This window comes from Dermacentor albipictus, chromosome 5 (assembly GCF_038994185.2).
Source record: "Dermacentor albipictus isolate Rhodes 1998 colony chromosome 5, USDA_Dalb.pri_finalv2, whole genome shotgun sequence".
Classification (NCBI taxonomy): Eukaryota; Metazoa; Arthropoda; class Arachnida; order Ixodida; family Ixodidae; genus Dermacentor; species Dermacentor albipictus.
The window spans coordinates 153076728-153094006 of record NC_091825.1 but is presented as its reverse complement, the minus strand read 5'-3'; the positions used below and the strand labels follow the sequence as shown (position 1 = coordinate 153094006).

The 17279-nt window shown below is 48.2% G+C and overlaps 1 protein-coding gene and 1 long non-coding RNA gene across 2 annotated transcripts in view; one reads left to right on the top strand and one right to left on the bottom strand.

The window, feature by feature from the left end:
- Positions 1 to 265, bottom strand: part of LOC135902355 (uncharacterized) — a 170784-nt gene extending 170519 nt beyond the window's left edge. The window contains exon 1 of the long non-coding RNA XR_010564488.2: positions 81 to 265. This is a non-coding gene — a long non-coding RNA (uncharacterized lncRNA). The remainder of the gene's footprint in view (positions 1 to 80) is intronic.
- Positions 1 to 17279, top strand: part of LOC135902353 (tetraspanin-33-like) — a 262578-nt gene that overhangs the window by 192766 nt on the left and 52533 nt on the right. The gene's annotated exons all lie outside the window — the stretch shown is intronic.

The following is a 17279-nucleotide window of genomic DNA, read 5'->3' as shown; positions in this document are numbered from 1 at the left end:
GATAGCGTCTTTCTAGGAATCATTGCTTCTACATAGAAAACAAAACAAACAGTTGTGATCTACATATTCTACAAACTTACCACATTGCACAGTGCCTCGAAACCTGAGGGTCCATTGAGAGAGATAAATGACCATTATACGCGGTGGTGCAGCAGAACACTGCGGAGCACCGCGGTGTGCACTCCGGACGCGAGCTCGGTGACTCCGCCAACGCTGCAGCGTTTTCTCGAGTAGCGTGCGTCTCGCCCCTTCGCTGTGGGAGAAACGCGTTAGCGTGCGGTAACTAATAGCTTCCCCTGCCGGCGAGCGCTGCGTCCGAGGCCCCTGCACCGCGGCGGCAGCGTCGTTAGTCAGCGCCGGCGCCTCGCTGTGTGCGGCGCAACATAGTCTCTCTTTCCGGGTCATCACTTATGCGCCGGAAGCTTCAGCTTGGAAGACTCGGGTGCCGGAGGTTGCCCGATTGCTATCCGCTGCGTGCACAGCTTCATACCCAGACCTGGCGATAGTGTTTGCGGAAGCCCCTCGGGTGGCGATTCACCTAGGCACCCTGCATTATTTCTCTTTCTCTTTTCTTGATATATTTTTTCAGGGAACATTAAGCTGTGAGGACATTTGCCACGCCGGCGATGCCTCATTTTTAGACGTGGCATTGAAGGCAAGAAGCCATTTCCGTTCGCCGTGTTCACAATGCAGTCAGACAGTTGGCGCACCTTCCGGTTTTGTTCTTGTTCGTTTATTTCATATTAACGCTATAGTGTTAAGGACCCCGTGTTGCAGAAAATCCAGCGTCGGTGTCCAGTGTCGACCGTCTCTATGGTAGAAATAATTCCGAACCACGCATACCCAACCACTCTTCTACCACCAAAGTTGCTCCTACCTTGTCTTTCATTCTTTACAAAGTTATTCCTCGGAATTTTGGGAACGGCAGCCCAGAAAGAAATGTAATGAAAAAAATTTGCAGTTCCTCCCGAAAGGCGAAGCACCGATTGCGATAGCAAATTAGTAGATAGCTGTACGAAGCAAAGATAGTAGCTTTATCGGCCGTATAAACTTGTACACATTCGCTTACTAACTAAATTAACAATGATAGAATATGTAAGTGTGACTCAACGAGGACGTAGAAAGAACAGACACAGAGAGATAGTGCTGCCTTTGTGTGTCTGTTACTTTCTACGTACTTGTTCAGTCGCGCTTACACATTTTTCATGGATTCAAACCAACTAGCCCGTCAGCGTGTTTGGACTAAATTAACCAGCATGGTGTCACGCGCGTAGAGGTAAACATGAACACATCTCGCTCAATGACAGCGGAAGCTGTCTGTGAAAACGCTGGAGTTAGGAATCGTGGCAGCAGCCCCGAGCCAATTTCAACCTCCGTGTATCTGTCGCTTCACCGCGAGTGAAACGTAGGAAGTACAGCGCATACGAAGCTACTGGCACTACGCGCACTCTGCAAACATCGCAGATCGCTTTGACGATGAGGCCTGCGCGGGCACGCACTTTAGCCAAGTACGTCGCATATCGGTTTCAAGACACACGAGCGCCGGCAACGCGTCCCTATGGTGTCCGCGATTCGCGTGGTCAACGCCGCGGTTGTCTCCACTCTGTACGGAGCGTCGGGCGAGGAGGACATCGAGGCACCCTAGCAGTCGCTGAAGAACGCCCCTCCTCCCTCGCCTGATCTTCTTGCCTCGCCCGCAACAGAGGGCACGCATCAGGGCCGCGTTTCTCGCTCGCGCACTCGAGATTGAACCGCGTTCGCCGGCTCACCTTCACATGCTTTCACTCATAAGGAACATCACGGCGACGCCGACGGCGACTACAGAAATGCACCTGGAGTGTCCATATAATTGCTATTGCAATAAAAAAACACCGACAGCGCATATCTTTTATGTTAGATCTTAGACTGAAACATTAAAAGTGCGGAACAATAACAGGAGATCGACCCGTGCAAGAGGCCGCGTTTCTACCAGAAAGCTTGCCCCTTTCTTGCATAGCGTTTGCTGCCAGCGTTTCCCGGTAAACTTTACAGTTACATAAGCTGGAGTAGCCTGGAAGCATGAAAATCAGTCATGGGTCTTTGTATGCTATCGCGCTCCACTCTTAAATGCGAAGCTTAAACATCCTCCAATTTCTATTTAGCAGTTACCGACGAACCACGTGATACCGTACAGTGGCTCTGTGCAATCCATGGTTATGTACGTTACTTGCGAACGGAAAAAAAAAACGGTGGGGGTTGGGGGCTTACTAAAGGACCATGAAGACGTGTTCTTATGAAAATATCACGCACGCAGGGTGGCCTTGGTGTGCATAAAATACAAAGCCATTTGTACACAGGCGACCAGTTGACATAGCACTCACGAAAAGGAACGAAATATAAGTACAACGCAGGGAACGTCAGACTAACCATATAGTATAGTCATAATTTGCAATTGTAGAACTGACTAAGCACGATCATAGTCACGTAGCTGCACTAAATATTTAGCTGATTACGCCCGTTAACAACACGGGAAGGCAGACTCTCATAGCGAAAGCGCTGGTTTACCCGGGGCGTTTCGATGGCCAAGGCGACAGTGTAGTTGCCAAGGGCGCGGCAGTGGACGGAGTGGACGCGGCAGTGGACGGAGCGCCAAGGTTATAGTTATCGCGACCAGCGCTGTCGACAAAAAATTAGCTGCTACGTTCTCCGGGAGACGTCGGCAGGACCAACCCTTAGCAACAGTTGTCGTGGCCCGGGTCATGGAGCAGGCTTGGGTCCTCCCGCTCGACTGGTTAATTGTCCCCACCCACCAGGCATAGCTCGACCGTCGTCCGAGCTCATCCCATGAACAGTCCGGTTCTTTTGAACAGCAGGGATGCCTATCTGGGTACTGTCTGCAGATGTTCCACGAACCTGCACCGGCTCGCTGCATGCAGCTAAGCTTCCGTGCACCGCCGCTTGGTTTGGTTCGGCGCGTATGGGTTTGGTTCAACCCACTACCGTGAATCGGCCATCAATCGGGCGGCAGTAAGCAGCGCCTCGCTCGCCTCCGCGCATGCCTAGCGCTTTCTTCTTCTTTCCTCCTTGTCACATCCTTCTACCTCCTGTCTTTTCTTCGAGCTATTGTTTGCTTCTTCTTCTTGTGTTGAGTCGTTGAGCATCTCTTCCAACACAAGTACGACGTCACGCGCAGGTTACAAGGACATGCTTGGTGCTGCTGGCTGATAGCAGTCCAAGAAGTATAGGATGCACAGTCACCTCCGTATGTAACCTGAACACTCCTTTACAGGTGTTCTGCTTCTCCTGCCGAGGGTGTTGAAAACTTTCGGTTTGTCTGCCTTGAATGGTGCTCCTCACAAGGAGTGTTTATTAAGCCGCTATAGATATGTCTTATTGTTCGGGCTATTTCGGGCGGCTGTACACTAAAGGTGTCCCGTATATAGACCGTTTTTTTCGTAGGCGCCGCCATATTGTGAGCTCAGTGGCGCCGCCTATGAGCAGCGCCATACTGGCTTGGGTGAAAGCGGTCTTTTGCATGGCAGGTATACACTCGGCGGTTGGTTCTGGCGTTTGTTTTCGCGGTCGTGCGCTTTGTTTACTATGACGTGCATTTTCTATCGTGGTAAAGGGTTCTGTGAGACGTGCTGAAGTGGTTTAAGGCGTTATGGCCGGAATTTCTGCTGGCGTTGAGGTGGACGAAACACGCAGCGCGATGTGTGCGCGCATATTTGAGCCTACAATCAGCCTCGGAGATCAATTGTGTATTTTCGAATGTTCTAGTCATTAATGTGACCTTATTGGAGAATTATCCTCTAATTCTAAGCTGCGGTTTAGGAGCCATGAAACATACGCGACGATCGTAACAGCGTGGGTATGTTCTGCTACGATAGGAGCTGTGCTGTTATACTTTGACAAGCGTTCAAACTGTTCGCTGCAGGTTACATTGCGTGACTACTTGGTTCGATGGATGAGGTTTTTGCCCCTGAATGAAATAGCTTTGGCAAGTAATAGCAGCATATCTTACAGTCTGAATTAGGCTTGTCCAGCAAAGGGTCTGTTTACGAACTGCGCGAGCGTCCTAAGCAGTGGTAGCTAGGTGCTGGATTACATATATCTTTGTTCTATATACCGCATGGTCCAAGCATACGGCATCAGCGGTTATATATTCATAAACGTTGTGCGGCGTGACTATGCGAGGTCCTATTGCGGCGTTAGCCCGTTTTCTCTTGCTCTTGAAAGATGATGATAACCGAATTTTTTTTTCGGTTGTGTTCATTCAGTTCTCTACGACGCACTCACACGTATTACGGAAATTTGTCCTCAAAAATAGGCATCGCATTTTTTTAATGCGATCCCTCTCATATATTATGGCTGTATGCAGGCCAAAAAGGCAATGCCGAAGCGCACAGCTTATATCGTGCTGGTTCACCAACCGCAGTGATCCCTGTGCTGAGCAGCGCCATCGGCCTCATGCAGGAAGGCTAGCGTAGACATATGGTAATTTGAAGCATACTAGACTTGAAATGCGCGAGAACGATGCCGGCGCATCACAAATATTTGATAGCGCCTGCAGCTTAGATGTTTCGTGGTTGCCTTAGGTTGGCCGTGCCCGAGCATGCGCTCTTATGCTTCATGTTTTACTCCCTACGCCAAGCGATCAGATAGTGAGCAGATTTACCATTTCATGCTGCTAATACAGAGACACCGCTTTCCTTTGTTGAATTAAAACCGATATAAGCAAAATAATTCACAACACATACACACACCGCGACTGATAATGTGCGTACCGCGGCTGATAAAACGCGTCACATTTTTGCGCCCCCAATAGATATTTCCGCCTACTGTAGTTGCCGATGCACCGAAAGGCTTCCCTGACGACCTTATATGAACGGATATGGCGTAAATTTCACAAAGTACCATCGAAAACAACTCGAAATCGTTCCGCAGCACGCGGCAGCAATACTTTCAAGCAGCGCCACGCCGGATCGCCCAAGCCAGAGAGGAGGAAAGGCTCTCCGCGCGCCCTATCCTCCTCGCCCGATGAAACGGTCTATACGTATAACCTTGAAATGGTGACCGGCAATGTTGCTCCACTTCGGCGTTGCCTTGTCAATGCAGCCGCCGAATGTTAAGGGAAAATAATAAACTCCGGAACCGTGGTTGAACGCCACAATTTGAGACACTAAGTCGTGTTAGGCAGACGACAAAGACAGGCGGAGACAAAGTTTCCGACAGAGAACGCGCGGTATCCGTTCCCGGTCAAGTGAACCTTACCTCTGCCTTACTCTTCAGCCTGTTGAGAGCATGGAGCTTCCTTAAAAAATTACTAGAGATAACTCTGGCGCTGCTACCGTTCAGCTGTAATTTTAATGGTAGTTAATACATGGATTTGTCTTCGTGCTCGTAGCTTCAAACGTTCTTGCATTGTTATTTACTGCTAGCTCCTTGTAAGTTTCCAAGCACTCCTATTTTTATCAACACAAGATCTTCAAATTCACAAAGCCGTCTGAAGCTAGAAAGACGAAATTTAATCAAATGCATACATTTCCCATAGTTCTCGTGCTGTCTTAAGTGCCGTGCATGTAGCTCCCATATATAGTATCGCCGTGGTTCCCTTTAGAAATTTTAGTAGGCAACTCTATGGCTAGAAGAGCCTTGAATTCCCTAACGACGCCACTGGAACTATGCAGAAGGGGTGTAATAGCCTCGTATGCCGACAGAACGCACACAACAGCAACGTGGACAGCCCTATATATTACGCCGTACAGTCCCCCTACGCCGTACCAGGTTTCGGCTTTCAGCCTACTGAATGTCGCAGAGAATGAGTAGAACAGAAGTGACTCACGATGCCTTGTTTCAAGCCTGTAGGGATCATCATCGCGCCTTCTTGTCTCTATATCATCATTGGAAGAACACGCGGCTAGCGTGGGTGAGCCGAAGGGCGTTTACGTGGACGTTTTTAACCTTTCTGAGTAACGGCGAGGTCACGGAGAACGGAGCCCTTGAAGCTGTCATAGTCGAAATACTCGGGCTGTGGCAACAGCAGGTGGCTGGAAACTTCTGACGGTGGCCCGAACCAGAAAATTGGAGGACGCTTAGGCTTCGCCTTTAAGAGTGGAACGCGATAGCATTCAAAGATCCCCGACTGCTGCTCACGCTTCCCGCCAACTACAGCGTATGTAACCGTAATGTTTACCGGGAAGCGCTCAAGGCGAACGTTATGCACGAAGGCAGGCTTTCTGGTAGAAACGCCGCCTCTTGAGTGGGCCGCGATGCGACGGATGCGAGTTCCATCTGGAAATTCACGCGCCGGCGTGCGCAAAGGGCGGACGCTGTCGGCGCTCTATGAATTGTAGAAACGCTGGAAAATGGCTTTGTTTGAGTTTTTGCGTAACAGAATTATGCTTGTTCGTATATTGAAATTACAATTCGAGAGCTATTATGGGTGTAGGTTGTGTGTAAGTCGTACTTTATGATTTTTCTACGTATTTTAGCTTGAGAAATACAATTAGTTCAGTACGTTCCTTGTGTCACACAGAGGGCCTGCGTATGGGTGGTTCCAAAATCTTTTTGCCGTAGCGGTGTCCGACGCCGACACCGGATTTTCTGCGACACGAGCTCCTCAACGCTATCGCGTTAAAAACAGTGCGAAGTGGCTTACGTGGCGCCGGTGAGGTGCGGCGAGCCGCTTTACTGAACTGGGTATAGCTGGATTCTTATGGGGAAAATTCTGGAAGCACGACACCTTGGCATCAGGTCCCGCAGCTGTCGTGTTTCACGGCATGATGAGGCGAAAGAGCCGGCGAGAAGACGTCGCAAGGGCACCAACGTCTCCTTGCCTAATATAGCGATGTGAGCGAAGCGCCAGCTAGTCGGCTACGTTCATTAGTGGGCGACGGCGGTGACTGGCTGAAGAACGAGGCGACCCTCGTGTTCGACAGCGATTTTCGCTTGTCCTCTTGGTGTTGATGACGATGGCGTTATTTACATAAGGAGCATGCAGTGATAGCGATCGCTGCAATCCGCTGAAACTCTAGGTGTTCCGTAATGCTGACATTAGTTTTCAAATCGAAATTCTGAGCCTAAACTTACTCTCTAAAGAATTCAGATCGTCATTTAGAAAACTTCTTTTAGCTGAGTTTTGTTTGCTACTGCTGCGGAGATTGCCTTGTCTTCATGCCGATCAAGTTTCGCGGATGCGAGTCGAGATGTGTTCGTAGTTTTTCCTCTGAGAAAAATTGTACTGAGAAACACCACGTTTAATTCATGCCGGTGTACAAGTTTAACATAACGTTGCCGCTACAAATTTTCATAACACGAATTATACCTTCAGATCTAACTTTATGTAACCAAGTCCGCGTCGGTTGTAATAATATTCATTGTAAAAGGGCAACGGTCACATTTGCCAAAATGAGCACGTCCAAAATGTTTCCGTCTGCTGCCGAGCACTAGGTCGTGGGTTCGACTACAGGCTGCGATGGCCGCATTCCCATGGGAGAAGAATTTTGAAAGCACTAGTGTAACGCTTTGAGTTTCCGTTAAATAACCTCAGGCAGTTAAAATTAATCCGGACACCCTCACTACGGCGTCCCTGATGTACTCCACTGCGCAGCATCCGCACATAGTACGGCCACCATATATCACCAGGACCTTGAACGCCACAGTTCCTTTAACGGTGGCCACGTTTAGAATGTACGAATGTGGCCATTTAATTCTATGCCTCGGTCTGGCGCGCGCGAACGTGGCGGGGGGGAGGGGAGGGGGAGGGGGGGAATGCAGCACGAGCTCCTCTCGGTGGAAGCAGGAAGTGCACGGCGAAATGAACAACTGGACCGCGCGCCGCGGCCATATGCAAAAAAGAAGCGCCGCCTTTGAAGTGGCCGGAGCTAATTAATGGACGGCCACGCTCCGTTCATTGTTCAAGTGCGAGGTGCGCCTGGAATGCCACACTACCTGCTCTGCTCACTCGCAGAACTTAAGTGCGCCTCGGCGTGCTACAGCGGCGCAGCGAGGGGGTCTTCTGTTTGTCACATTGCTGTATAGTATGTGCGCTGTATTATACGTATACTGCGCACTAGCTGCACTGTATAGAAGATGTTTCCCGACGTGCTCGGGTAACTTCGCAAGGAGCTTGCGGGCGCACTTATGCAGTTAACGCTATAATAATCCCCAACTTGGACATAAGTTTTACCGAGGGGCAATATCAGTACTTCGTGGCTTCAAGTGTTATCCTACGTTTTACGAAACAGGCTTACATCGCTAGGGAGGACGAAGACACAAACACGAACTGCATGGGACGGGCGCTTGACATGACTGGCTTTACTGCACCAATGCTTTACTTGTGTTAGAGACACATTTACATCAGAAAGGTGTGCTAATGCAGTTTTCGGGTTATTGTATGCAAGAGGCCTCGCATATACCAATCTGCACTTTGCAGCCTTCAAGTGCCAGTACTGTGCCGTGCAACTTCGGCGTGCATTGGCATCTCTTGCAATGGTCTGTGGGATGTCCTGACCCTGCTATCGTCTGAAGTTGCGCACGATGTTCCCTCAGTCTGTCATTACGACACTTCCCGGTCTGTCCGATGTAACAGTTGTCGCAGGGATATTTCGTAAACTACCACTACTGTGCACGTGACGAAGCACGTGACATGCCCCGTTTCGCAGATGTCGCTATTATTTTTCGCGCTGTTTACAACTGCACGCGTACGTGTCACTTTTTCCGGGGCCAAGAACAACTCGAGGAAGCCGCATTTTGGCACAAGTGGCACAACAACTGTGCGATTCTCAGAACGGGCGCGGGCACCTTGCGGCTTCCTCCTATCGAATTATTTGCCTCTTTTATGATGCTTTCTACGACAGGGTCTACGATCTATTATGGAAAGCTCGATTCACTTAGGCGATCCACTTGGCATTGTGCGCTCATCACCAGCTCATGATCGCATGACCTGCCGAAGGCCTCGCGCATGCTGTTTACAGCAATATTTCACTCGAAGGACTTCTAGTAGGCCGAATCGCCCCTTAAAATCACCTTTATTAATCGAGGGTGCTGCCTCCAGCAGACATGCTTATCGATAAATATAATATCCATGAACTGCAGACATGTGTGTGAAAGCTCGCGGATTAATTTGCGCCCTCAGGCACAGGTCTGGAGTACGTCAACAACAATGATGACAACCTGGTCTGTTTCCTCAGAGCGAACAGATCTAAAAAAACCACGAGGTAGACGCTAATATACCAAAAAATATTCACTACATTGTGCGTGTCAATACGCGTTTGAATACGCTTGTCGCAACCCAGGCAGCACACCAGCATTGGTCCAACCATGGCCCAATGCTGGCAAAAATTGGTGCCAATGTTGGACCAATGTTGGCATATTGGCAAAGTGCAACCCAATCCAATGCTGGCCCAGCGTTAAAGCCAAGATTGGACCAATGTTATGCCAATGCAGCAGCCATTGTGCTGCCAGCGTAGGACCAGCGTTAAAGCCAAGATTGGACCAATGTTATGCCAATGCAGCAGCCATCGTAGGACCAGCGTTAAAGTCAAGATTGGGCCAATGTTATGCCAATGCAGCAGCCATCGTGCTGCCAGCGTAGGACCAGCGTTAAAGCCAAGATTGGACCAATGTTATGCCAATGCAGCAGCCATCGTAGGACCAGCGTTAAAGCCAAGATTGGGCCAATGTTATGCCAATGCAGCAGCCATCGTGCTGCCAGCGTAGGACCAGTGTTGGGCCATATCGTTGCCATTATTAATGCCAGCTTTGAGCCAATGCCCTTTGAATGACGAATATTCTAGATATGCTGGCTTTAGAGCACGCACATATTCTTACAGCAAACATTTTGCTAGCGGCATTTTTTGTAGCAATTGTCCCCTTACCGTCTTCCTCAATAGTAGCTAGGAAAGCTCGACAAAAAGATGTCAAGAAGCAGAAGTCATATATGATTGCAAATAATAATAAATGAATACTGAAATTGACGTTTATGACACTTTATTTGCGAATAAATTTTCACAAACAGGCATTTTCCGTGGACCTAGATGGGTGACGCTCGGTTATCTTCGAACAGTTTATTTACAGGCACTGCCCTCAGGACAGGAATTGGGCAAGGTGCCGAGGACGGTGGGCTGGCCAGGGGTTTCAGGGCAGGGAGCTGACGTCGGTAGGCAGGTTTGTCAGTGCTTGGATGACAGCGGGCTTATCAGGCCCCCGAGGACCACGATAACGCGGTGGTTTCGTTGATATTGCCAGCATATCTGTAAAATGAAAAGAAACATTGTCAGAGATGTTGGTATGACAAATGTATGTGGGAGAGTTTTCATTTGAAAAATCGCCATACTGCAACAATATTATAAGTCTGAGCAGAGAGTTCGAAGGGGTGAATCAAGAAACGTTCTTGCAAGAAATTTGTCAAGTAACACTTCTTAATATTTCGACATATATGACATACCTTGTACAAGGTGTAACGTAATATTTAGAACAGACATAAAATGCGCAGGATCCGTCCGCTTTGTTTACAGCTCATACCTAGTCAGCGTAGCACTTTAAAATTAAAAATTGCAGCAAAACCTGCTGCAGCACAAAAAGCCTAGTTTCAGACTGCGTAGACACAATGCGGCCTTCGTGCAAAATTTTTAATGTGCAAACCGAGAAGTTCCGTCAAGAAACACTAGTAAAAGAAGCATTTAATATACGAAAAGAAATACTGTCAGCTGGAAATGATGTTTGACCTATACCAGTGAGAAGAAGCGTGGTTCCTCGGTATCACTAGCACGATCAGGCCGCACGCGTGGCTTGATAAAATCATAGTCCTGGAATTTGGGTGAAATTCACAGAGATTTACACGTGGTTCTACTACAGGCACTATTCAAAGGCTGCAAATAAAAAGAGCTTTTTAATTACAGGCACTCTACATTAGCCAGGCCTGTTTCAGTAGTATATATACCACGTGATATTGCTTGGGTGATATAGCTTGGGTGATATTGCTTCTGATAAAACTTATAACATGCGCAAAACAAATGCACTCACCATTGTATGATCCATGCTTCTTTGTATCCGAGTTCATCCCACATCGAAGACGGTGGCCACGAGCGCCGACTTTTTTTCTAATTGTTGTTTCGCCTATATTAATTCTAACACTCACAAAAATTCGTGGCCACATTGCTGCGTATTTCAAGATGTAGGCTTCTCAGTAGGAATGACGACCGCAAGCAAGCATTTTTCACGAGAGGAGTGCGCTGGCAAGAACGGACGGCAAGCACTCAGGCGGTGTTGCACCCAGTCGGCGTGCTAGCGACGCATAGAAGGAAAGAGTGAAATGAAAGGGTGAACGAAGAATACGGCGTAAACGCCACTTTCCCCCGCTGGGCCTAGCCCGAACGGGTTTTGGGGTGGCAGCGATGGAGGGCGAGAAGGAGGACAATAGTGACCCCGCCGCTTTCCCCCATGCTTCCGAGAGCACCCAATTCGACACAGCAGCTTATGGCTGTCTGAACGCTTGACTGATAGTACTGACCAGGCTCACCTGGGTGCGTGGGGGAGAGGCAAGGGGGGGCTGAAGGACGGAAAGCTAGGCCGAAAAAAAAAATCCGGAATGCGCCGTGCCTACTAAAGGCAAAGACAAGAGGTTGTTGACACGCAAATGCCAAAACGTGCAAATAATTTTTTTTTCTGTCAGGGGCATTCATACAAGGAGCTTACTACACATGCACGAACAAACAAATATATTAGAATAGGAGCATGATGTCGCCGCAACATGCCATGCATGCTAAACAAACAAACAATAGTTTCACTAATGCATATGCGCTCCATCTCGATGCAATAAAACGGTTCCATCAGCTCTGAGGCACTGTAATTCTCGATTCTCCTCAGAATCCTGACCCACTAAAGCCGCGGAGCGTACATGCAAAAAATACAATGCGCAGGCAAATTCGCAATACCGTTGCTTCTTATGGAAAGCTCAAGTTCTTATTCACAATCAATAAAGCAGCGGCTAAATTTATGCGACTTCCCCTGCTTGCTACGTGGTACACTGGCTTTTCTCTTTAGGGGACACATTTCGGTAAACAAGTGCAATAATGGAGGTGTACCATTCATGGAGTTGACATGGGAGAACATATTTTTGGTTCCTGCGCAGTGTGCCTGTGATCAGTGCGTTAGTTTTCAAAACACGTTGTTCAATCTCAGCAAGTCGTAGAGCACTAAAAGCCGACAAGGCGAAAATTAGCTTATTACGGGCCAATGTCCTCCAAAGAAAGCCAACTAGTAACCCATATTGTCAAATCCATACGAAAGTCGGTCCAATAATTCCCGCCTTGTTGAACGGCAGTGCCAATATTGTTAACTGACTGTGTAAAGTGGGCCAACATTGGATCTCTATCAGAATGGCACAGCCAATATTGTTTACTTACTGTGTAAAGTGGGCCAACATTGGATCTCTATCAGAATGGCACAGCCAATATTGTTTACTGACTGTGTAAAGTGGGCCAACATTGGATCTCTATCAGAATGGCACAGCCAATATTGTTTACTGACTGTGTAATGTGGGCCAACATTGGGCCAGGAACCAGAATGGCACTGCCAATATTGGAACCACGCTGTTAATCTTAGGCCGTCATTGGGCCAAGATGTGCCAATATGTTTCCAACGTTGGCCCAACCTGACGTGCCACCTGAATGACGTAAACATAAATCGCTAAGAACAGGAACCACACAGGACCCGACACAAAATGCATGCCTCTGCACTACGTTCCTGTCATTAATGTCAACAAAAGTTGAGAACAGATAAAAGCTAAGCGTTTCTGTGAAATTGTCTGCGGACAAACCGGCGGAGTTCTGAAGGCGAACATACTCCAGTTCATTAACACCTGTAACAGTTCTGAGCTCGGAGTTTAGGCATTGTCATCGAGTACCGAACAAGTCTACCTCGTCAAATGAAAATCGAGAAAGGGCTCCGAAATTTTTTCACTGCTTGCAAGGAATTACATTACTTCTTTCCAACAGCGAACAATGTTAGGACCTGCAATCTGCATGCGCGCAGGTGAATCCCCTATACCTCTACTGCCATCCCATTCCAGATAGAAGGGCATTGTCAGTCTTGCAAATGCAGTCAATATAGCCTGTCTTAATATATTCACGTCCGACGACGACTGCGACGGCGACGACGACGACGACGCAGCAGCAGCGAGAAGAAGATTGTAAGAGGCTTCAGATTTGCCACCCTTCCTATTGTTACTTGATATTCCCCTTCTTTCGTTTCCTTATTTATTGTTGCTTGGCTGACAACTGACATAGTCGACTCTGGCGCACCCTAGTTTACCATCTTTTTAGGCAAGAAAAATATAACTTACTTTGGGGAAGGTATAAGAGAGGTAAAAAGCCGCCGGTACTCGAGAAGGGCGAGCCCGGTCAACAGCAACCGCATGTGTGCGCTGTAATGAGGACAATGGCAAGTAATATGTTAAGATAGTTTCTTTACTGCCGCAGTTGTCACTAGCAGCACAGCCGGCCATTCAGATACAGAAAGCAAAGGCTTTTGTAAAAGCTACCCCAAACCACAGTTGGCAAAGTACTAATGTTTCGGTTTGGCATAGTCCAGTTGGGGCAAGGAGTCTGACATCTAGGGGTCAAGACGATGTATATGTGTGTGTTGGAAACTTGGTGGGTTCCCTGTGTACTGTATAGCATCATTCAAAAACGCGCGAAGTTTCACTGCTGCATCAATTATTGACAACGGGGTGGGATCCTGCTCGCCTTCCTCATGAGCAGATGTCGCAGCTTCCTCGGCATGCTCGTTGGTCTAGTCAGGCCGAACGGCTTGGTTTGGGAGCCACTGAAACGTGACGTGATGTTTTTGCTCGGCGAAGTGATGAAGGAGCCTCGAATGCCTAGAACTAGTTGTTGGTAGAGTCTAAGGCATAAGGTGGAAAACAAACAATGCAGAGCTGCCTTGGAGTCACTGAATACACTCCATTTTTGATGTGGCTTCTCACGAGTTACGCTAAGCTACGCAGCTATCGAGGTCGTCCAGTGAGATACCTTTGAACTCTACGGTGGTCACTTTCGCAGGAAAAATCACTGATCCCGCAAACTTGTCCATGCGCGGTGGTAAAGGTATCGGCGTAAATACGAGTTAGGTTTTGTGTGACTGGTACAACAGGAGCAGAGAGAGATGCTTGAGTGATGAGAGTTGTGCCTTCGTTCGAATTCCTAGTACCACTCAGGCGAACCTGTCACTGAGCGATGCACATAGGGGAAGCCGGAACTCTCGCTGCAGCTGCATGATGCGATGGGAGGTACACGCAAAAAAGCACTGTCGTCTCACGAAAAGGGGCACGTCTGACAGAAAAGTCACGTGTCCAACCTTCTGACAGTGAGGTGACGAGAAGGCAATGTTGCTATATTAGCGATTATGTCGCTATGGTTAGGGGATATCTTTTATATTTTTAGCGGCATTACTTTTATTTTTAGCGACCAGGGACATCTTTAGTCATATTAAAGAACAATTTGGCGACATTTTAGTGACTTGGAATTTACGAATGTTCTTTCGAAAACTGCTTTCCAGAGCGCACTTTAGTATTCGAAAGCTGTATGTGATAACTCAGTGATAATGCTTCGGAATATACTGATTTCCGGCCTGTTTCCAAAACATAATTGCGAAATCTACCATTTGTCCAAAATATTATACTTTTTCAAATTATTTTTATGAAATCTAGAACTTTTTCATTATATAACTGCCACAGCGCGATCACGTTTTACTTCGCACGAGCGAAGAGCGATAAGTGCCCCCTTCCCCCCCCCCCCCTCGTTTTTAGGCTTATGCATGCATGCATGGTTCAAAACACAGTGAACGCTTCAGACGTCAGGTACCAGATGTCATCTGAAGCACTTACAAACTGCTTTGAAGGGTGACACAAGGTGCATTTTATTAGTTATGCATTCGAGATTCCCCGTGCACCACGTGGTTTTTCAAACTACACACTGCACACGCAAACCTACACCGGTTGATGTATAAGTGCGATGTGAAGGTTCACTGAACATTGCCATAAATTACATACTTCCCAGCCTTCCTTCTTAGAAGGTGAAATTGACGAATTCTGTCCGCAGTGGCTTTACGACATCTGTTAATGTTGTCGCAAGGAACGCGCCTTGGTGCATCCACTGCCGGTGTCTTCTGCGGTGTTGAGTCAGTCTTTCGTTATTTTTGTTTTCTTTGTGGCAGGCACTTCTGATGTGGAGGCATCACCGCATTCGCATCCGTATATGGCGAGTGAGAGGCAGCTTCTTACTGGGAGCGTTGCGATTTTAGAAAGCCAACAGTTGGTCTCGCACTGAGTGAGATGAGCGAGGAGACTCGTGAGGAAGGGTTCTTTGGTGGGGATTGGCCAGCAAGACGGTTTGCTGCTGCCTCCGCGCAGCTTGTGACATCCGTTGCGGCTCGTCCCCGAAAATACTCGCCGTCAAGGTAATTACCCAGCAGACACGACCGACAAAGTAATAGCTCACAGGCTGGCTCGACAACGAGCTAAAATTAACGGGCAGCTCTGGCTCCGCGCCCCCGCCGGGCACGTGTACGGTGCACGCTGTGTTGCTCTGAGATTGTAACCCCAGCGCCGTAAGTGTGGGGCAGCTGCCAGACATCAAAGGTAACGCGTAGAGGGTCAGAAGGTTGTTCTATCCAAGCCACCAGAGATTCTGCGACGAAATCGGACTCCCGGCACGATTAAGATTAAGTTACGTCAATGCCTAGCTCTCGTAACTTTCATCTCATGACTACAGCACATTCCTTCGCGTTCTGTCTATAGAAAACTCTCCAGCATCGTGGGAAAGTCAACCGTTCGTCATCCACTCAGAAGTCAAATGCTCAGTCTTTACTGCACTAAACAGCAGTGTTTCATCTTCGCTATTGGCTATCGTATATGTCACTGGCTATCATGGCTGGGAAGAGTATACGCAGCCAGTCACAAGCCACTGTGGCGCCGTGAATGCAGCAGCGCTGTGTATGTGCACTCACCTCGTCCTTGTCCTCTGCGCTGTTGAAAAAGAATATCACACCTACCTGTCCAAGCTACAGCAGTGCCAGAACAGGTTTAGGCGTTCGACCTGCTAATAGGATGGCGCAGCACATCCAGGATAAGAAAAAGTTTAGCGTGCTTTGAACTGTGACGCATAGCGAGAAGGCAGTGCACTTCAACGGGGGCGCGTATGATTACTTTCATTCGTCGTCATCATGATGGTATTATTATTATTATTATTATTATTATTATTATTATTATTATTATTATTATTATTATTATTATTATTATTATTATTATTAGTTGTTGTAGTAGTAGTAGTAGTAGTAGTAGCAGTAGTAGTAGAGTCGTAGACACCACGGGCTTCCCGTGTGACGCCACGTGCTATTTATGCAAAACTGCTCGGTTGGTCGGTCGGTCTGTCAGTCGGTCGGTCCAGTACGCGTGGTATGAGAAACCGTATGTAGGCCTCCGGAACACTTTAGACCACATGGTCTAACCTTAACGTGCGCCTTAAGTGCGGTACACGGGCGTTCTTGCATTCGAACCATTCCCATCGGAATGCGGCGTTCGCGGCCAGGAACCGAACCCGTGACCTCGTGCCCAGCAGCAGGATGCGAGTGCCACCGAATCACCTTGGCGGGTGCACCGCGGTCTCGGTGCATGAGAAAGAGGACCCGAGATGGGTGCGCCGATACACCTGTGCACAGAGCCAGCTGTCTCGGCGATTAGCTGCGGTCGACATTCCCGCACAGAGAGCTATTAAGAGCTCAACGCGAGGGTCGCTACCTACAAGCGCAGCTGAGTAATTAAGTCTGCACAGCGCCACATTACTGCATCGGATCTGCTCGAGGATTCCCCTGGGTCTCTGGCTCCTGGCGGAGCACGTAGGTTTTGGAAGGAACTCTTGCGCTACTGTACCTTCTGATACCAGGAACCCGGAAACGGGGACGTGGGACACGGTAAATTAATGTTTCTACCTACATGACATGTGCGCGCCTTCGGAGCCTATATTTAACTATTGGAACAATTCCAACTACTCAGTGCTACAATAACAGCAGTTCGCTATGCTTTCCAGTCGGATCTGTTTCGATGGCCTGCGTTATGCTTCTTGAGAGTTTGCGAGGTATTTGACAGAACCGTGTTTCGTATGTATGTGCGCAATGCAAGCGCTTAATTTACGGCCGCCCAAAAATGACTAGCAAGTATTATTTTTAACGCGACGCAGCAAAGTGTTGTGTGTCCCCTTTCTTTGTGCAATATGACAGTCAACTTTTCATGCGAGGAC